This window comes from Epinephelus moara, chromosome 5, assembly GCF_006386435.1.
Source record: "Epinephelus moara isolate mb chromosome 5, YSFRI_EMoa_1.0, whole genome shotgun sequence".
Taxonomy (NCBI): Eukaryota; Metazoa; Chordata; class Actinopteri; order Perciformes; family Serranidae; genus Epinephelus; species Epinephelus moara.
The window spans coordinates 42,542,364-42,564,822 of record NC_065510.1 but is presented as its reverse complement, the minus strand read 5'-3'; positions in this window follow the sequence as shown (position 1 = coordinate 42,564,822).

Sequence of the window (22,459 nt, the reverse complement as noted above, 5' to 3'; positions counted from 1 at the left end):
CATACAAAGTTTGATGGAGTGTCAACTGGACAATATGGAGATATTTGCATCTTGAAAGCCGGACTACAAATGTGGATAGACAGGGAGAAACACACGCAAGCCTAAGACGTGGTAAGATACGATATTCCTCACTATATGAAGTGACTGATAACAAGATCTGTATAATGGATTGTAAAGAAATTCGTCAGGTTTATATTATGTAGACAGTTGATCTGGATTTATAGCGTGATAGGATGACAGCACAATGATGTGTGTGGTATCACTGGAAAGCTCTGGTCCTGCGCTTTCATGTGATATGCGTGGCATTTCTGTGCGAGCCTGCGTTCGTGAGTAATCCATCCAAGAGTAATGTGAGTGCAAAGCTGAAAGCTCTGTTATACATCATTTTATTGTAACTTTATCAATTTTTTTTCGCTGTGAAAGAATTGGCTTTCCGACAAGTGCTTGGCCTTGTCAGAAAGCTACAGTTCCGCTGTTTCACGTGATATGCGTGGCTTCTCGCTATGACGCACAGTCACAGAGAAAATCCACAGAGAAGAACGGGTGTGAATTTGAACAAACTATGTGTCGTTCGGGCCCATAGGGTTAGCTGGAAATAGAAGGTTTTCACCAAGGAGTTGATGTGTTTATCAAATTGCAGTGCCAAGTCAAAGATTACACCAAGATTCCTAGCATGGGCATAAAGGTTTAATATCAGTGGCTCCAAGTCGCTTGCTATGCTCCCTGGGGCGTTGGGAGGACTGAAATCAACTGCAGTCTTGCTATCATTTAACCAAAGACAGTTTTTGGACATCAGCATTTCACACCCTGGAGGCAATTAAGGATGGATGTGATGAAGTTGGAATCCCCTGGATTTAATGGAAGGTATATTTATGTGTCATCAGCGAAACAGTGAAAGGAAACATTGTGCCTTGAAAAGATAGGGCTTAAATTGAGCATATACAGAGCAAATTAAATGGGTCCAAAAATAGAACCTTGAGGTACACTACACATGATGAATGATCAGCCGTATCAAAAGCTTTGCTAAGGTCTAAAAACAACAAAAATGGCAAATTTACCACTGTCTGGAGACAACAGTAGGTCATTTGACGTCTTGACTGATTTGACATGTGTCTGGTAATCATAGAGTATTTCATTTCCCATTACAATGGATTTTATTTCATCTTAATTGAAAACATTAAAAACCACTGACCAATTTCCAGAGTGCGGCTTCTGAGCTCCTCTCCAAATTTCTGGGGTTTTATTAAGAAGCTGAACCCTGATGACTGCAGTAATGGTTCACCTCTTTCTTGGTTGACCTTCCCTTTAGAGAGATACTAGGGATCTAACCCCAATCTCTCATGTATTACCTTTACATTTAAGTGACATCTGATTTTCTAAAAAATAAATACCAGTCTTTGAAAAACACTCTCTATTGTTCTGAAGGTATTTCCAGAATCCTTTCAAAAAAAATCCTCATCTGGAGGGAAAAATGTTCAGTCTACCACACACACAAAAAAGCTTTTGATCCCTTTCTCAGTTTGCACCTGTGTTCCAAACAAAGAAGGATAGACAGAAATAACATATGCCTTTTCCCAAATTGTGTGACAAAATTATTGTTATTCATTATCTGTTGCACTTGTCTATGTACAGTATATTAATGCTATTTTCTGTTATGTCCTTTTCTTTTTTTTGCCATCTTTATCTGCCTTCTTACTTCTGTTATGAATGAGTGAAAACTTTTCCTTTGCGTAAAAAGATACATCTACTGTGCAGCCAAACATGGATTAAGAATGCAGAAACCCCTGGGCACAAAGCTTGCAGCCCCACTGCTCCATACACCTGCAGTCCAGTAGTCCAACGTTACTATCATAGGTTTCTAGAGTGCTATCCAGTGGAAACATTTGTAGCTTATACACAATTTACACTAACAGGCTACAGCTTGTGATCACTGAAGGCCAGATTTTTTCTATCGTACAGTGTTCACATCATATCACACATCCTGGCATAGGGACCAGGCATAGAGACAGAGATACTGTATGTGTTGTTAAAGGTTCAGTGTGTGGGAATTTCGGGGGTATATTGCTAGGAATTAAATATAATATAATCAGTATGTTTTCTTAAGTGTATAATCACCTGAAAATAAAAAATTGTTGTGTTTTCATTACCTTAGAATGAGTCATTTGTATCTACATAGGGAGCGGGTCCTTGTCCTTAGAGATCACCATGTTGCGCCGGCATGGTTTTACAGCGGCCCAGAGTGGACAAACCTAACACTGGCTACAGACAGGACCATTTGTGTTTTTGCATTGGCCACCATACTTACTGAGCAGCATTGGAAGAACACAGATTTTTAGACAACAAAACTGTTTTATTCAGGGGTTGTTGTTTTTTTACCAGTTTAAATCACCAGGTCCATTTGTTTTAGAGAGGAAGAGACTTCTGTGGATAATACGGCTCCCAGTAAAAACCTCCTGAACATCTGAATCAGAAAAAAGGTTAAAATCCATTAAGTTACCAGAGAAAAAAGGTGGCAGGCAGGCAGTTTGGCTCATCTGTGATGTGCTAAACAGCGCAGGAGATACACCAATTTGTAACATAAACTACTTTATTTAGTGTTTTTAGCGGTTTTAATCACTGGTCCAGTTTGTTTTGGAGACCTCTGTGGATGATTTGACTCCCAGTAAAAACCTCCTGAACATCTGGATCTTAAGTTAACAGGGAGAAAACATGAGCATACATTAGCAGGCGCTGGGCTAGCAGCTTGTCTCTGATGATCCAAACAGCATCAGAGAAATACTGATTTGTAAAATAAACTGCTTTATTCAGTGTTTACACTGGTTTAAATCACCGGGGGCCTCATTTATAAAGCTTGCTTATGCACAAAACGGGGCTTGAAAGTGGCGTACGCCACTTACCACGCAAAGGTTGTGATTTATAAAAATAAACTTGGCGGGAGAACGTGCGTACCTGTAAGCAAACTCTGAGTCATGCATGCGCATATTTTGGAAGACACTGGGAAGTGACGACGCAGACGGCGAGGTGGAGAAGTGGAGTCAGATTTTTATTGATGTCTCACACAAATTTAATGTCCCGCTATATCCACCTTAGATCCACGTTATCATTGAAATTAAATCCAGCAGTCTTATTTTGCGCTTGGAGTGAGTGGTAATTGTTTCATAAAAACATTGTAAAATCCAACTCAAATCCTGAATTGAAATTCTTTCTAAATACGTGTCCGTGCAGTCCCACAGACACAGCTGACAGCATCAGCAGCGTTGATGTGTTGCCACTTTTTTTTTGCTTTCTTTTATTAGTGATCCCGCTGCTGTGGCCACCAAATAAAATCTTTCTTAAGTCCTCCACCTCCCATTAAAGGGTCTCTAGCTCAGTGTCGGAGAAATTCCGTTTTTTGGTTCGTTTCTCACCTGTCGCCGTGACTCACACAACGAGAGAACACTCGCATGCCGGCTTATTTATATGCAGATCGCATTCATGAGGTGATTTGCATGACCATTTATGGTTGAACTAGGACGTGTAGAGGGCGGAATATGAGGCGGATCTGGGTGCGCACAACTCCAGGAGGTCTGTGATTTATAAAGAGAACATTGCGTGCAAGTTTGCGTGCGCACGGTTTTACAAATCAGATTATTTTTTGGCGCATGCCATTTTCAGCTTTTGGGCGCACGTCAACTTTTAGTATGAATCCTAAGCACTCTTTTATAAATGAGGCCCCTGGTCTGTTTGTTTGGAGAGGAAAAGACCTCTGTGGATAATTTAGCTTCTGGTAAAATCCTCCTGAACAATGAACACTGAAGGAAATCTAACAGGGAGAAGTTTCAACTGGTTGCAATCTGCAGTCCTCACCACCAGATGCCACTAAATCCCCCTTACACGTAATTTATAGTTCTGCATTGAATCGACGCATAGGTTACGCCGTAAGCTCCACGTCGATTTGGAGTCTACGCCGTAACCAACACCGTAGCCTACGCCGTAGCCTAATGTGCACCTACCCAAAATTGTAACTATGCGTCTTGGTGACACAGACCTCTGATCTGTCGCTGTATACTGACACCATTTCCCTCAATGGAAACGGAGCTATTATTTACTTTTAGTTCCCAGATAAGAAACAATAAATTGTGAAGACAGTAAGGCTTCCATTAAAGTAGCATTTTAAGTCTTGTGTGTGATTTATCCTTCAGGGATTTATAATTCCGGATTTATCCAGGTTTCATATGAGAAGAGGGAAAAATCGCCAGCCGCTAGGCTAATCAATACAATGTAAAATGCCATAGGCTTGTGCTAATAACGTTAGCATGTTGTATTTGTGGGGAAGACGTGTCCGGATTAACACAAATGTTTGTCTGTGAATGTTGCGAGTTGTAGTGAAGCCAATTTGTGTACTTGTGTTTGAAATTGTCTCTATTAAGCCATGTTTAATGTGTGATTTGGGTGTGTTTTGAATCAATTAAACTTTACAGCACTTCACAGAAACCTCCACTGCCAACTAGTGTTTTGGAGGTGTAACTGCAGAGTGAAACAGACACCACCGCAGAAGTAAAAATGCTCACAACGGCATAGGCGATGTGCGTAGGTTACGTGCGTAGGGTCTACGCACAAGCATAAATCCCCTTTATATCTCACAGACTGGACCTTTAAATGCAAACTTGCTTGGTATTTACAGTATTTTATTTTTAGGAAAAAAAAGGCCATGATTGAGTAATGTTGATCCAGAAATTAAAGGAAGAGTTGTGATTATGCCAGATGTACACATGCAAATTATATTCTTTTGGGATTCGAGTATTTGCATGCAAAGAAGAATCGATTTGAATAAACTTAATGTTTATTTTTCAAAAGTGGTCAAAGTTTACTTAACGAGATTTGGTAAACTCAACTGCAAAGCAACTAAATTGAAGAAATGATGTTGATAATTGCATTGCCACTGAAACACAGGGTGGAAATACAAAGCAATCACTGAAACACCTTGACCTTGTCAATTATCACACTCTGCAAATGTTAAAGTGAGGGTTTCTTAACTGATCAGTGAAGGCATAACATGACAGAAGTGATTGTTTTTGTCTGCAGGTGCTTTGTGTGAGAAAGTGTGCGACAATCAGTGTGTGTGTGTGTGTGTGTGTGTGTGGTTACTGCTTTGCTACAGGACCCCTGACCTTTCCATGTCCTTATAGCGTCCCTGGGGAGAAAGGGCTGAGGGAGAAGCTGAGGAGGGGGGAGGCCTTTGTTTTTCTACTGGAGGCCTAATGTCACCACAGCCTGAGCTTTGATGGAGCAAACAAGCTGTTTTTGTGACCCCAGATTGAAAATGTACACTTACGGTACAGCTTACTTATATTACAGATTCATGAGATGCATCTAGATTATGTTTCATGTTTATGCCACAAAACAGTATTTTGAGTTTTAAATCTGATATCTTCTGTTCTTTTATTTGAGAATATTTCTCAATGTGGAAGCTGAAATCACAATTATTAAAGTCAGTTTTCTGGCATTTTGACAGAGATGGACACTTCCTCCAGGAGAGGGAAAGCATTGTGTGCACCTACACGATGACAGCAGTCCAGTGTGTTGATGCCAGATTTAATTGTCTGGGTGCAAAGGCGAGTGTAAACTGCACGCCTCACAGACAATAAGTGCTAGTGTTACCAGGCTGCACAGTGTGTTAATGGAGAAGAGGAGAGGGGAGATTTGAGGCAGGAGGAGGGGGGTTCTGGTGCTTCCGACCCACGAATCACATCACCTCCTCCCTTCCTCTGCCCCCGCGCTCCCTCATCAGGCGCCCACCATTTGCTCATCCATCACCATCGCCTCTCACTCTCCTCTCCCCTCCGTCTTCCATCACTCCACCCAGCCAATTTAGTCCTCACTCATTTTTCTCTCCTCTGCAGAGCGCAGCGCTTTTGTCCTCAGTCCTAACCTCTCTTTCACTCCTTTCCCTTACCCCCCTCCACCAGTCTGATCGCAAAATTTGAGCGGTCTGTTGTCGGCGAAGGCATTGAATGACAGCTCACTGTGTGTGTGCTGTTTTTTTTGTCTGTGTGCATGTAGTCTGTTGCTTGGGTATTTCGAATACATATAAAAATTGAGTATGTATGTGTGTGTCTAGATTCTGCTGGTAATTAAAACCAATGACAACCAAAAAAAAACAAAAACTACACCCAGGCTTTGCCATCTGTCTCCCCCTAAACCTGATACTCCTGATCCACCTCTGTCTCTTTCTTTCTCTGTCTCTTTCTCTCTCTGCACACACACCTATGACACACACTCCCAAACGTACCACTAATGCTGCCATTCGGCCATTTTCCAGGAGTTTCTCTGGAAGCTGGAGCATCCAGAATTAAAGAGCATTAGTTATAACTGCAGGGTACAGCTCCCTGGCCTCAGCCTATCATATTTGTACCATTCCTACTACAATGACACACAAACATTATACCCGGCAACCCACACACACACTACTACCCCATCCATCCACACACACACACACACACACACACAAACACATACACCCAGTCCCCCATGGTCCCCAGGCTCTCTTTGCCACTCATTAACCCTGTCACGTTTACGGTATGAATTAAATGATTCCAGTGATGCATCCCCACGCATCGAGGGAGCCACAGCCAGACCTCGTCCCCCCCCAAGGCTGGAGGGACGGCCCGAGGCGCCACTCTGCACCCTCATTATTACCAGCATGGTGGTCGCTAGCTGCTACACTGTTGTTTCAGCATGTGCGCGTCTGTGTGTGTGTGTTGTGTGTATCCAATGTGTGCCTGTCCTCCTCTGGATGTTTGATGTTTTAATGTCTAAATGGAGGCGGCAGCATCAGAGAGGCTTGTTTGTGTTCAGATCATGGTAGTGGTATTCCAGTGTTTAGTACACTTGGTTTCATTCAAAGATCTGCCTCTTTAAAAAGCTGCAAAATTATAAAACTGATCCTAATGATGGATTTGTTTAGTAGGAAACCAAAACATTTTCATATCAATGAGTGTATGCAGTTCAGGAAAGTGATATTTACAGGAACACTTCTCTGAGATGCAGGAACAGATGTACTTACTGTAGTTTTGTTAAAAGTAGATAAATACAACTGTTTCAGGCCAAGCCAAAAAAGAGCATTACTTCAAAAACTCAGACATTAGAGATGTTACAAAATGCAGTAAAGACAAAACATACCAGCTTTTGAAATACTTAAAGCCCCTTCCGCTCAAATAAAAATACATAAATATAAATGCATATAGTGGTGAGGTTGCAGATTGCAACCAACTAAAACTTTTCCCACTTTACCCAAAGAATGACCATTTGTATATCAATCACTGCATTATGTGAATTCATAAAGAAAACTTCGTTCTTCCTGCCTGCTTCCACAGTGTACAGAGGATCCAAAAAAGACAAGCATTTTGTAGTATCAGGGATTGCATATAACAACAGCAAAACTAAAATGTCTTTACAAACTCTCACACAACTCGTGTTATATAAGTTTTATTTAGCCAAATGTATGCTCGGTACTTCCCGAAAACTTACTATTTAAAACACACAAGCAGCCTCACGCATGGACGAGTAGTGCGGCTGGGCATATGTGTGCGTTTTAACTAGAGCTCAAACGTACATGTTGCTTTTCCTGAGGTTTCTACCATTTTTTCCCCTCATGAAAGGTTTTTTTGGGGGGAGTTCTTCCTTATCCGCTGTGAGGGTCCTGAGGACAGAGGGATGTCGTATGCTGTAAAGCCCTGTGAGGCAAATTGTGATTTGTGATATTGGGCTTTATAAATAAAATTGATTGATTGATTGATTGATTGATTGATTGATTGATTGATTGATTGATTGATTGATTGATTGATTGATTGATGCTCAGGCACACTCATGGCACACTACACTTTTAGAAATAAAAGTGCCAACTAGAAATATATAGGATTCTTTGGCTTGTCCTCATAGGAGAATCCTTTTTGGGTCCTAGTACTACCTTTTATAAAGGTCCCACATGGAACTCTTTCAAAGGGTTCTACCTGGAACCCAACAAATAGGGTTATATCTAGGAAAGGTTTGACCCAGAATTCCCAGTGAGCAGTTCTACAATTAATAATGATAATAATAATAATAATAATAAATGTCATTTATATATCATCTTTCATACAAGAAATGCAGCACAAAGTGCTTCACAATTAGAGCATTATAAGCACCGAGTGCTTCACATGAAAATAGACATAATGAACATAAAACAGACAAAGAAGGCAGTTCAGTGTAAAAGGACACTTAAAAACATTTTAAAACAAGGATTCACTGATTCATATACACAAATACATGGCTACATAAAGAAATCATAACATGAAATAAACCATAAAAAAATCATAGAATCATGACATCATAAAATCAAGTCAGATACAACATTTTGAAAGAGTTGCAGCAGCATGAAGCATAAAAATAAAAACCTTATGGTGTAAACTCTCCGGGGGTTCTAGCCAGAATCTTTTCATCTTCTATGGTGTTAACAAGAACCCACCCAGGGGATTCCACTGAGAACCATTTTATGTTCCAAAGGGTTAATCTAGACCCCTGATGCTACTGAGAACCTTTTTCTTTTAATCATGGTTTAAGTTCTTTTGCTGGAAATGGTTCTCCGTGGAACAAAAGGGTTTTAAGAAGCAAATGGTTCTGAATAAAACCTCAGCCCCTCAGGAAGAACCCTTTTCAAACCCTTATTTCTAAGAGTGTACTTGTTGACATTTTGTAGTGAAAATGCAAGTGTTTGGGTAGTACTGAGCATACGACTGGATGAATGAGACTTGGGTTACACTGTGCGAGTTGTGAGAGTTTGTAAACAGATGTTTCAATATAGTTTTACTGTTGTTATATGCGGAACCTGATTACTTCAGCTCTTAAAGAATGTTTGCCATTTTTGGATGTTCTGCTCACCATGGAGGCATGTGAGAAAAACAAAGTTTTCTTCAAGCACTTAGGGTAACCTGCGGTGAGTACTTGACATACAAATGGCTATTTTGTGGGTGAAGTATTCCTTTAATGAAAAGTTTATTTTGCTGATCAGCACCACAAAAACACATTTCTTAGAGATTTAACACCCTGTGGTAACTGGGATCACTGAAGAAACAATTGTCTTTGCATTAGATGGTATGTATTTATTGCCATGTCTTATGTGTTATGTCCTTGTAGTATTTGCTTAAGGCTACATGTCTTTAATCCGTTGTGATGTTCAGTCTCCGCTGTTGCTGTAAAGGCCGGACTGTTATCTTAACTTTGACTGTCTGCTTCTATTTACTTAGTTTTCATTTCTGTTGTGTTTTACTGTGCACTATATGTGCGTTGATCTTGTTTATGTGGAAGCCCATTTCCACTAAAAAAGAGGATGGGATGTTTGGACTGACAAATACATGATTTATTCACTGTGAGTGAAAATGACAAGACACAAAGCCAAGACTGTAAGAAAAGCAAAATTTGGCCGGTTGCACAAAGCATCTTAAGTTTTCTCCTTAAGTATGACACTTAAGGTTTAATTGCTCCTTAGCAGAGGGACTTAAGTGCAACACACCGCCGCCATACGCCGCGAGTCAAAATGCCCACCTCCATTATATTCTATGAACAAACCCACACCGGCACCGGCTGACGCGCCACACCGCGCTGCACCGCTCTGCACCGCTCTGCACCGCTCTGCTTCAGCCCACTGCTCTATTTCCAGCGCGATAAAAGCTTTTTATGTACGTCTCAGCCACCGTAGTATCAACTCCGGTTGTTATTAAGTTTTTCAAATTTTTAATAAGACGATTTTGATAAGAAACTCATCCGTGAAATCTAAGTTGTTGTTGCCTCAAAGTTTTTCCTCTTCTTCTTCCGTTACTAGCAGTTGGCAACCGTTGGCAACTAGTGTAGATACAGCCACCTAGCGGGCTGGGGTGGGAAATACACTTTAGTGTCGACGGTGCCGCTGCGCGCTGCTGCCAATGTATGTTGGGGGGTGGCACTTGACGGCCACAGCATCGCGCCGGCGGCGGTGTGTGTTGCACTTTACACAGTTGCACAGAATCCCTTAAAAAAATTTCTTAGTTAAGGAAAAACATTAACTCATTTACTGCATTGAAGTTATTTTTTTACCTTGCTTTGGTTGCTAAGGTCTGCAATGGCCTGAGGATTCCTTAAGTATAAGACCAAGATAAAGAGAAAACCATAAATACCTAAGTGAACATTTTAAAGAAATCTTAAGGGTGTGTTGTCCAGTCAATTTTATTTTGAGGAAACCTCAACGAGGACTTTAAGGAAAATCTTAATTTAAGGTGTTTTGTGCAACTGGAAAAGTTCTAGGATAGGAGTCAAAATTGTGAGATGAGTTTTATTAAATATACTCACAAGTTTAATTATGTCAGAATTGTGACTTAGTAAGTCGCTCTTTTCACTTTACTGTTAGTTTAAAAAAAATTGATTTCCCATCATAATCTAAAAGTATTTGTGACAAATAGGCTTCCATGTGTTTATCTTGCTAACTACCACAACAAAACATAGGATGTAATTAAGTCTTCTGTTAAACAACAATGACATTTCTGTTGACCAAAAATGACCACCAGTGAAATGCTGTCCTGGGCCTAGTTCTCTTACAGTAATTGAGGCTTATACAGTACATTCCTCTTTCAACGGTACTGTTGATCCAACTGTCTTTGTGCTCTGCTAAAATTTGTCAAAGTCTGACTAAAAGTACACACACAGATAGCTGTTCAAAATATGAAAATAATCTTGTTGTATAGTATATCATTGGCCTTTTAACAACCAAGCTTTGAACCATTTACCCTGTTTCTTTTTTGCTCTCCCTAACTGCTGCGTTGTGTGTGTGTGTGTGTGTGTGTGTGTGTCTGTGTGTGTGCGTGATGTGTAAGTGCAGTCAAACGTGACCCTTCGCCTCCTTAGTAAAGAAGCGCCTGTGACACGTGTTCGGGTAATGGCGCTAATACGCTCATAAATCGAAATAAGCCCAGCACTGTCAAATAAAAGAGAGGGAGAGTGTGTGTGTGTGTGTGTGTGTGTGTGTGTGTGTGTGTGTGTGTGTAGGTGTTTAAAGTCTCACACTGCCAGCAGTCCAACAAGGTTTATCAGCTGAATCACCCTGTCCTACTGCCGTCTGTTTATGGCTTTAAACTAACACATACACCTCCTTGATTTCTCTCTGATAAGACATTGCTGTTTGTGTGTCTGTGTGTGTGTGTGTGTGTGTGTGTGTGTGTGTGTGTGTGTGTGTGTGTGTGTGTGTGTGTGTGTGTGTGTGTGTGTGCGCGCATGCACATGATCGTGTCAACTACTCTCATTGAGACAGCTCAGTGCTGTTAACCTGTGTGTCCACCTCATTACGGCCCATATCCGTGTTGCTATGGACGATATGAGAGGAGGCAGATAAAGCAGTAGGAGGGATTTACATGGCAAAGCCCCCCTCTCTACCCCTCTCCTTCTTTTTCTCACTGAAAGCAGAGTGGCTCACCGTACACACACACACCGTCTCCCACTCTTTACAGGGCTTGAATGCATAATTGTGCTCTTTCGGACCTGTACTCCAACTACATGAAGCACCAGTTTGAAACAAATGGCTGAAAGCCTGCAGGACGAGATGGAAATAAGAGAGTGAGAGCAGAGGGGAGACACTTGAGAAGGGGAATTTTTTGGTGTAGGATGAGAACCATCTATCTTCAATATCCTTTCAGGAATTAAGAAAAAAACTGGTTAAATTTCAGATTTATGGCATTCTCAAAATTGCTTTCACTGAGGCTTCTGCCAAGACCTTGAGGGTTGTGAACATGTGAGCCCTCGAGTAAAATTATGTAAATTAGCAGACTTGCAGTGAAAGTTTTCTGTGTTGAGATCACACAACATGACTGCTCCCTGTAAGATTTATTTGGAGGTTAAGATCCCTCAGCATGTCTGTGATATCTGGCTGTTTGCTGTGGTGTATTTGATTCAAATGGTTTACACATTATGATTACCCCCAACATTTTTGAGGTCTGTGGTCAAACCAATAGCTTCTCGAGGGAGTGTGGGCTGATTGTCTGCTGTTCATTTAACTCTGGCAGCAGGACTGCTTCATGTTTTTTCCAACAGGTGCAGTTTTATTTTTTTCATGCCTTAATAAAAACATGAAGCCAGATACTGCAGGATGGAGTTTCCATGCTGGAAAAATGTTAAGGCTGAAGATTTCTGAAAAGTCATCTCTCTTGCAGCAGAACAGCTGCTGCACTAGTGTGAGTGTTTACCGTGCTGGCTACAAGACAACCACTCAACTGTGGTGGACTAAACTCAGACAGAGTTGAAGTTTATACCTTTAGTCTGGCAGCACTGCCAGAAAATGTTAAAAATGCTTCAAACCAAAGGCTGGAACTTATTACATCTTTTTTTTATCAAGTCCGACTCTTAAAAAATGAGACAGAGGGGAAAAAGCAGGGACAGACCTGACATAGATGAGTAATCCTTAATGTTTAATCTATTTATTTAATGTAGAAAGTCCATAAATATGAAAAAATATAAAGACAATATACTGCAGTAAATTATACTTGTACAGTATTTAAAATAATATGTGCAATGTGCTTGCATGCATGTGTGTGTACATGTACTGTCTGCATGTGACTGTGTGTCTGCCTGCTTACTTAATGCAGCAGCCTTTGGCAGCTCCCTCCCTCATCCAAAGCTCTCCTCCCAACTTTAATTAACACACACACACACACACACACACACAGACACACACAGACACACACAAACACATACACATACACACACAAACATACACAGCACCCAGGAGAGTCCAGGGGAGCACAAGGAGGGAAAACAAAAATATCTCTCTGACTGAAAGGGGGAACTTGCTTCCAGTAAAAGGAAAGAAGAGTGTTAAAGGTTGGTTGTGTGTGTGTGTGTGTGTGTGTGGTGCGTGTGTGTGTGTGTGTGTGTGTGTGTGTGTGTGTCTTAGACCTGGAGGATGCTGTGACTCACCACTCCTCTGAGTCATCACCTAAAATGATGAAGGGATGGAAGGACGAGAGAAAGAAATATTGTTTAGAGAATGAAAGAACAGTGAAAGAGGACTCCTTTCACACTGTTGTTTCAGAGACACTTGAAGTGTGTGAGAGCGCACGTGTGATTCTGCATGGACCACAATATGGAGGGTATGTTTATGTGTTTGAGTGTGATTTCCCACTGTGCACGCACAGTGTGTTTATTTGTGCAGTGCTACAGTGAGTAGGAGGACTGTCCTTTGGCCAGAAGTCTCACTGTCACTGAGCACAGTTGTGTTTACATAAAGTCAAAAAGTAAGAAAGAAAGAAGAAAAGAAAGAAGGAAAGAAGGAAAGGGATCTATAGACTATATCTACTGAGGCAGCATGCACAGTACCAGTTGTGCATTCCTGTTCCTTGGCGTAAGTAATAACAAAAGTGCACATTTACTGTAAACATCACTAAATTAAAATGCAGACAATCAAGTTAGTATGAAGGGACTAGTTGTTACTAAGTATTTACACACAGGGGTTACTGTTGCATGTGTGTTTTTTCACATGTGCCAGTATCATATTTATCACAGGTGAAAGATCCACACACTAATATTTCACATATGAAATGCCATGTCATATGTGATAAATTAGCACGAATTGACTGGGAAGAGACTCAAATGAAAAATGACCCAAAAGACACATAATTACCTCAAAGACACCCAAACGACTTCAAAGAGGCACAAAGCAACCACAATGGGACACAAAATGGACAAAAAGACACACAAAACCACAAAAAGGTGCATAAGGACTACAAAGAGACACAAAACAACCACAAGACAACAAAAAACAACTGCAATAAGTGAAGTATCATATTAGAGTTTATTTGGGTATGTTCATTAATAAACACACTGCTGTGTCTTCCTGTCTCAGAATTCCCACCACACGGTTCACCTTTACACCTCCAACCAACAATGTGCCGTCAGCAGGTTTGTTCACAACATCAGGATGAGGCGTGGTGCAGCTATGTGATAAAACTTTTATCACGGCACATTGATGAGATAAGAACCTGCTGCACATGAGCTTTATATAACAGTCAGTGTTGACTTGCTGTGGACTCCAACCAGCAGAGTCATGTGGCTCCAGCTCTGTGGATGATGTGTTGGTCCAGCGAGAGAAGTAAACAAAGCAGAGAGGACGGAGGGAAGACATAGTGAATCACACACACGGGTGTATGCACACACACACACACACCTACACACACACACAGACACGCACGCCAATGTTTTCCCCAGCTGTGAGTACAGTCTGTCTCTCCCAGGGGCTCTGACAGAGAGACGTTGAACGCCACTCACACTCCGCTCCAGCTTCCCCATCATGTCCCCCCACACACACACACACACACACACAGTCAGACGCACACACACTTTTCTCTGTGGTTTCGAGATGTCACGTCTGGCTGAGTTTGAAGTGTATCTAAGGGGCTATGATTATTATTCTGCTACACTACACACATACAGACACACACACACTCTGGCACCAACACACACCACACACTCTTCTCTGGAGAGCCTCAGTTGAGCTGGGGACTCATCCAGTATGGAGGCTGCAGCCCATGACTCTGCTCAGTGCGGTTTAACGTTGCCTCAGGCCAGTTTGATCTAGACCTGTGCTCCCTCTCTGATCGCTCCAATGAGCATTCTACCTGCTACACAACACACACACACAAACACACATGCACACAAACAAGCTCTGTTCACTTCAAGGACTCATGAGTCTGTGATGGTTTGGTGTGTGACAGAAAACAGCACAGGTGGTGTACTCTACACCATCTGTACAACTGTTTTCTGTCATGTTTCTGTTATATAAAGGTTTTTGTTGCTGTTATTCCATCCCATAGTTTGGCTTAGAATTTTTTATCCTTTCACATGTCACCTTTTAACTTGAATTTCTAACAGTGATTGCTTTCACTCTAACACATGATCTGGTGTAAACTTGACATCTGTTCAGCCCTTCTGCCCTGGTGATTGTTTTTTGCTGTCAACTCTTTAATTATATGGACGTTTATGTTTTCCTCCCATATATCTACATTCTGTCTTTGAAAGAAACTGTTTTTACATTCATTTTCTTTTAGAAGTTTTGTCTCGTATGTAGCTACATTTGAAGCATTGTCTTTTTGCTTCTGTTGAAAATCAAACCAAATTTACCATGTTGAAAGAGAAATGTAGAACAGTGCCAATCAATTTATGAGGATTCTGCACCAAAGACACCAAGTGACATTTTCAGCTTGACAGGAATTTATTTTCTCCATAGCTACAAAATACGTTACAACTGTCAGAAACTCCCATGGGTTAAAGTGGGTTTCCCAAACACTTTTAATGCGTACTAGTTTAAAACAGCACACTATAAACAGACACAGTCTCTTGATTTTTTTATCTCTTTCAACAGCTTCATTCCATAATTCAGGCTCAGGCACGCACTCCATTCAAAGAGAAAATGACCACAACATTTTAAACATACTGTACCCCATTTCAGATTGTTTCCCGAGAGTAAAATACAAGAATTACACATACAGTATGCGCAAATGTCAAATGTCAAATCACAATGTTTATTTACAATAACTTACGGGTAGAAAACCCTCACTCATGTACATTAAGTCAAATGGCACTGTGCAAACGCTGCCTTAAAGGAGCTATATGTAAGAAATCTAAAGCAAATAGTCATAAAATCCTCCTAATATGTTACAGAGACTAAGGAATAATGTTCATATAACATACTGATCTCACCGACAAAAATAGTGCAGCCAGAATATTCGCATTTAAAAAAAAATTTACGGCCCGCAAATCATGTTTATGTTTTGAATTTGTGTTTTGGCCTGTTGCGCCACCCACCGCCGTCTACCAGTCACGCAGTCAGTAGAGTCTCAGCATCAGTTACAGTTACGACTGAGCTACAGCAGCACGGCAAGCAGCATTAGCAGTGTCCCAGTACATAGCATTAGCAGTCTCCTCAGCTGTATCCCGGCAGCAGCGTTAGCAGCAGAGAAGCCGGACTTGCTCGAACCGTCCGCTGGAAAACCGAAGATCAAGGACGCAGCGACGCGGCCCTGCCACGGCAGCCGCCCATGGGCACACAAATCATGTCTCCAGCGTGCCGCTGTCCAGCAACCTCGAATCTGTAGGGGAGGGGGGGCGGACATGAATCGCAGCAGTATTTTGAATTTGAGTGCAGTAACCATTTTGGCCACATTCTTACATGCAGTGCCTTTAATTGATTAGATTAGTCACCAAAAAACTCTACATCAGTTTAAGCGTACACTACATTTAGAATATTTTCACCGCTTTACCTCACCACTAAGGCAAAATACACCCCTATTATTTTCAACATACAACCCCACACTGGTGTTGGCTAGAAGCGTGTTGGCGCACCTGGACGTGCTGCCCTGCAGCACTTCACGCCACTGTCCTATTTCTAGCCTCACCATCCCCAGAATTAAATGCACTTTCCCCCACTTGGTCAAGAAATAAACAGCTCACAGTCCCAGCATTATAAAGACCAAGGCCAAAAAGATACTGCCCGACATCATAACACAGGAAATTGGCACAAAGATGAGCAATCAACTTTTTTTAAGGATGTGCACACATGATTTAAAGCAAAGGCAGAGGTGGAAGAGGAACAAATCTTTCAGTTAAAGAAGTAATAACTCTGGTGGTCTTCTGTTATCGAGCTGCAGCATGACACGTCCGGTGTGTGCTAGGGGCGGCACTTGATAAGCGCCACATGACGCACCCCACCAGAGAGGCGCCAGTGTGTATTCAGCCTTAGACAGCCACCAGACTCAATTGACAAAAATACTAATTTTACTTAGTAGAACACTGGCGTTGCTGATCTACTGATAGACTGATTTTTTTTTTTTTTTCAGATTTCATTTATCAAAGATGATATCTAAGCAACAAACTCCCTAAAATAATCACAGCAGAAATGTCAAATAGGTTAAACCACAGTTTTTAACTGTATATCTGTAAATGTTAAAGATAAAATGACAATACAAATTAACAGTTTTGCCGATTTGACATATCTCCGCAATTGAAATCATTTGCCAGTTGTCTACCCGGAAGTGATTGCTGTTGTTAGTGCAACATTGCTGTGATTCGGTCTATAGATCGTTTCAAACTTAAACATTAACATTGTAAATGGGTCCCTTTGTATTTCCTGTTGGAATGTTTGAATGTAGTAGCTGCTGGACAGAGCTATGATCTGTTCGGAGACTAATAAGGAAAACACGTAACATAATGTGTGTTTTTTTGATTTTGTGGAAGCATTTTTTTAGTCAAAGGTGAAATAACAAAGATATGATGGGTTACAGTGGGACTTGCCATGCCCGCTGTCTATTACTGTAACTTCAGTAGAAGTGGCACTAAAGTCTTTCACCAATGCAAATGTAAATGCCGTCACTGACTTACAGTTTCCTTGGTAGCTGACAGGAAGTAAAAACGAACCAAAGATGTTGAAACAGAATAGCAATGAAAAACTCCATCAGCATCTGTTTCATAACAGGAAGCAGCTGAAAGTTCAACTGTTTGGAGGTGTTTATATGTCTATGTGTATGTTGTTTATTTTTTGTTTGTTTGTTTTTAATCAGTAAACCCTAGTCAAGGTCAATATTTGTTTTATTTGGTTCTTTTGGTTTCTTTCTTTGAAAGACAGAGGGTTGCTGAACATTTAGTTGTCCATTCACAGGTGGAAGTAAAAGACATTGAGAGGAACTAAATGTCCCCGGGACAAATTGTCACAAGGTCAGAGACAGTTTAGTCATATCTCCCCTGAGGTGGTCATTACACGGGACAAACAGCATAAGCCACTGAGTATATGTTCAGTGTGTGTGTGTGTGTGTGTGTGTGTGTGCGTGCGTTCATGCGTGCGTGCGTGCGTGCGTGCGTGCGTGCGTGCGTGCGTGCGTGCGTGCGTACTTAGTGACATTGGATCAGTTGTGGGAAACAGTGACACACTTTGTCAGTTCAGCTTTGTTAACAGAGCAAACACTGCGTTTCTGCCTCAGTGTGTGTGTGTGTGTGTGTGTGTGTGTGTGTGTGTGTGTGTTGTGTGCTGTCATAATTAAAGTACATTTGGCAGAAATGACACAGCACCTGCTCATGGTGACATAAATGCGGTGCCATTCACTGGAGGAATATATTTTTACAGGCTCAATTTCCTGTCTGCTAACAGTTTCTAGGCAGTGACACACACTGTGGCAAATCAAGCCACATTCCAACAATTGTACCACTACTGAAAAACAATATGTAAGGCTTCCTGCATATCTTTGCACCATTACAGCTGCTGGGTATAAATATGTGTAAGTTGTCTGAATTCATGCATAGAAAAACTGGATTATCAATCAAGCAAAGCAGGCAGCTGTCAGACAATCCAGAACCTTAAGTCCAGTCAGAGACTGATCATTTATCCTGAATGCTTCTACACTGAGCACTGTTGTTGTCAAGACATCCTAAACTGAGACCAAGAATGAAGCAGGGCAGAGACAAGACCAAGACTTCGAGGGATTGAGACTTAGTCACAACCAATACCAGATCAGTGTGAGTCCCACACCGCATGACACACTTGCAATAAAATGTAAAGCATGCAGCATCCACAGATACTCCCCAAATTGATCTGAAAGATCCACATTCTCATAAAAACACCCACAGAAAACCAAGGAAGATTGTGCTTTGTTCACCTCTTTTATTGCAATGCTACATATACCAGGGCAGTAGTCACCATATACATTGAGGGGGACACGTCCCCCCCAGTGTTCAGATATGCCCAAAATGTCCCCCTCAATATATAACTGAAACTGAAAACAACAACCAAAAAACGTTGTTTTTTTTTTACATTGCTGTTCTACAGCAGCCTTGTAGCCCAGGTTCTGCTGTTTAATATGATGTGCAACATCACTATGTTCGTCGTGATCAGTGCATTGTTTCATACTGTGTTTGCAAAGTCGTTGTCAAAGTCCCCCAGACTTTTGGGTTTCCAACAATTTGGGCAACCCAATAATAGAAGACGAGTTTTCATTCTTTGTCAAAATACGTTAAAATCACGTGTTTAACAGGGAATTATTCAAAATTTTCCTAGGGGAGAAACCCCCGGACTCCGGGGTAAGAACTTTTTCCCACTTCAGGGCTACAGCCGTGGATGTTTTCAACTCCTAGTGACGCCCCTGGTCCCCCCCAATGTTGACTCCATGGCTACAGCCTTGACATATACTGTATGTATGTATGAGTGAACCCTGAGAAATGTCTTCATGAAATAATCAAAAGACATTGCGGAGGTTATTTTTATGTGTTTTCTATGAACAAACAAATACAAACACACTTAGGAGGGGAAATTAACCTCAACACTGCTTTCTTGACAGGCAGTTTAGTGATGATGAGTCATCTTTGTCTAAAAAAACTGAGACAAGACCCAGTAACAGTGCTGCAAGTCCGAGACAAGACCAAAAACTGCAAATTGCATACACACAAAACGAGGCCTGAAAGAGGCACACGCCACTTTCCCTGCAAAAGTTGTGATCTATGAAACAGACTTAATGGGAGAAACTTTGACCCATGCTTATGAACATTTTAGGGACAGAAAATTGGTGATGCTGATGGTAAGTTGGAAGCCTGATTCTAGAAATAGTTGAATATTTTTGGACACAAGCCTTTTTGGCTTTTTTCGTACATACATTTTTGGTATGGATCCATGCATTCTTTTATAAATGAGACTCCGGGCCTTGTCCACATGGTCAGGTATATTTGAGAGTGTGGCCTTTTCTATCTGTTCTGGCCTTTTGTTTACATGGAAACTGTGTTTTAGGTCACTGGAAATGGTCCTTTTATAAAACTCCATATAAGGTGTAGACAGAGAAAACAGAGTTTTGGGCTTGTAACATCAGAGAGTGCATTGTTATCTCCTTCATTAGACCAGGCGTCATAATGTGTTAAGGTGGGCACTGAACCAGGTAACCTTCCAGTAGGTATTTTAGAGCTCTGACTTTCAGGCCTCTTACTTTCTTGACATTTTTTTGATTAGTGAACATCTTCATGTTCTTTGCGCAGCTTTAGGGTTAGGGTTATAACACCACCTGTTATAACACCACCTCTTGCTCCTGACAGCATTTCAGTTGTGATTTTTGTTATTTTATTTTGATAATTTAATGGTCTGTCTCTGAAGAGCAATTTAGAGCCACTGATTAGTGGGCAGCTTGCACAGTGCTAAGACAAAGTGTGGAGATAGGTCTGGCTATGCAAGACTACTTGGCTAATGTTAACACAGCAGCAAAAAGAGGCCAGCAACAGCAGAGAGGGGGCGGGTAAAAAATAGCATGTGAATGAAGGGTTTATTTCAGCTAAACCAGAGCTGGTGATAGTTGGAACAGTGGAAATAGTATCCAAGTCCATTTTGGTGAGGTTCCTTTTGTTACTGTCAGTGTGAATTATGTTTTATTTTATAAGTTAACAAGGCAGTAAAGCTAGTCTTATTTCAGTGAAGGAGATAAACTTGAACTCATAAGGTGTACCGTTCTATTTTTCTGTCTAAAAAGGAAGACAGGCTTAAAAATAATTCCTTTTTTTTTTTACATTTTGTGGGTTTATTTTTTTGTTTTTTAATTCAAAAGCTAAGACAGCTTGTAGAAAGTCACAAACTCGTTGCTTGACCATATCCCCCAGCTGAATCTGGGTGCACCTGTGCAAATATATCAACAATCGTTGGTTGTTAGGCTGACGGTGGCTTGTCGCAAAAATTTTAACATATCGCCCAGCTCTGATTACTAATCAGCTGGTAGTCACACACTTGATGAGTCAGTGATTGTAAATTATGAATGAACAGACTGCATGTGCAGTTCGCTTCCCGTATGGTTATAAAGCCAAACCCTGTTCTTTCTTGCTAAATCCAACTACGTGTGTGTGTTGGCTAAACGTAACCATGTGAATTTGCTGTTGAAGATAAAAAAAACCTGTCAATTTCCGGTGTTGTACCAATGTAGTAAGTTTATTTTGAAAGAGGCTGTATGCAAACTGTACATTTCCTGTGGAAACAGAAGTGTATTTTGCAAACAGATGTAGCAGAACTTCGCTTCAGGTTAAAGTGAGAAGAAGCAGCGGGTTTATCGGGCAGCTGAGTGGAGCTGGATGAAGTGGAGGCTGCGGAGGAAACACCAGGATGGGTTAATGTCTGGAGCCACTTCAACCTGAAGCGATGTTTTAGCCTAGTGGGCAGCCCGCGAGCCAGCTGCCCGCTAGGCTAAAACATCGCTCTCACTCACGGAGAAGAGGAGGAACGTTAGCGTTAGCTCCCGGTGTTAGCGCTAGCCGAGTCGGCTGCCACCGGCTACTGGAGTAACAGCTATGGAGCGCTTCTACCAGCTCCTCTAGTCACTGAGCCTCGCCTCCATCTCAGTAAATATATTATATTTATTACAGGTACCATCATCATTGAAGTAGGCAGGGGAATAGCTAAACACAGCAGAGACCGAGACATCGCTAACTGCTAGACGAGGCGAGTGGGGGGTGGGGTGGAGAGCAGAGGTAGAGGGAGGAGTGGCTCATGACACACTTTGTTTTGGTCTACAGGCAGTGCACAACAGCAAAACTAGCGGTGAAACGATTTCGCTTTTTGCCCCTTTAAGTGTCTCATTATTTCATTCTTTAGGTATTATTTGAAAAGGAATATCAGTTGTTTTGTTTATTGTGCCTAATTTACAATGTTCTGGTTACTTCCTGTACACAAACAATAGGTTTATTATTTAGTCCTGCAGTATATTTTGTCCATTTTGCCTCATTTGCCATTAACCCAGACATGAACTCAAAGCAATTAATTGTGGGTTGTTTGGCTGATTTTGGACAAATTTACAACCAAGTGACTGCTTATCTTATGCGATCATTGTTTGGGTGATCTGTTTTCTTCCTCTTGTTATTTCATTTCGGAATTGTAGACTTTGTGTTTGATCATCTTACACAAAATTATATAGCTCTGTGGACTGGTCTCTTTAAGTTTCGTCTTGGTAATTTTTGTTGTATTTGTTTCATAATTTTGGTTCTGTTGACACCACTGGCAGGAGGCCATTATCTGTAGCTGCTGATTAACAGTGTTTTGAGTTTCAGCCTGCTTTTGGTGTTTCATTTTGTCATTAACTTCATCATGTCATTTTGTTTTCGTGCAGGCTATGGACAGAAGGCTCTGTCCGTGTCCTTATACATATCTAACTTTGAGCATAAATGAGCCATAAGTCTTCCTCCAGTCAGTGAGTTGGTCCTCATCAACCTTCAAACTTCAAATGGGCTATTTCACCTTTTTGCTGCAAATTCCTGTAAAAAAAAAACAACAGCAGTGACAGTTACTAAAATATGCAGAAACTCTGCAGACAGCTGTTAAGGACATAAAGAATCCTCATGGGCTCTATGTGAATGTGTGTGTGTATGTGTGTGTGTGTGTGTGTGTGTGTGTGTGTGTGTGTGTGTGTGTGTGTGTGTGTGT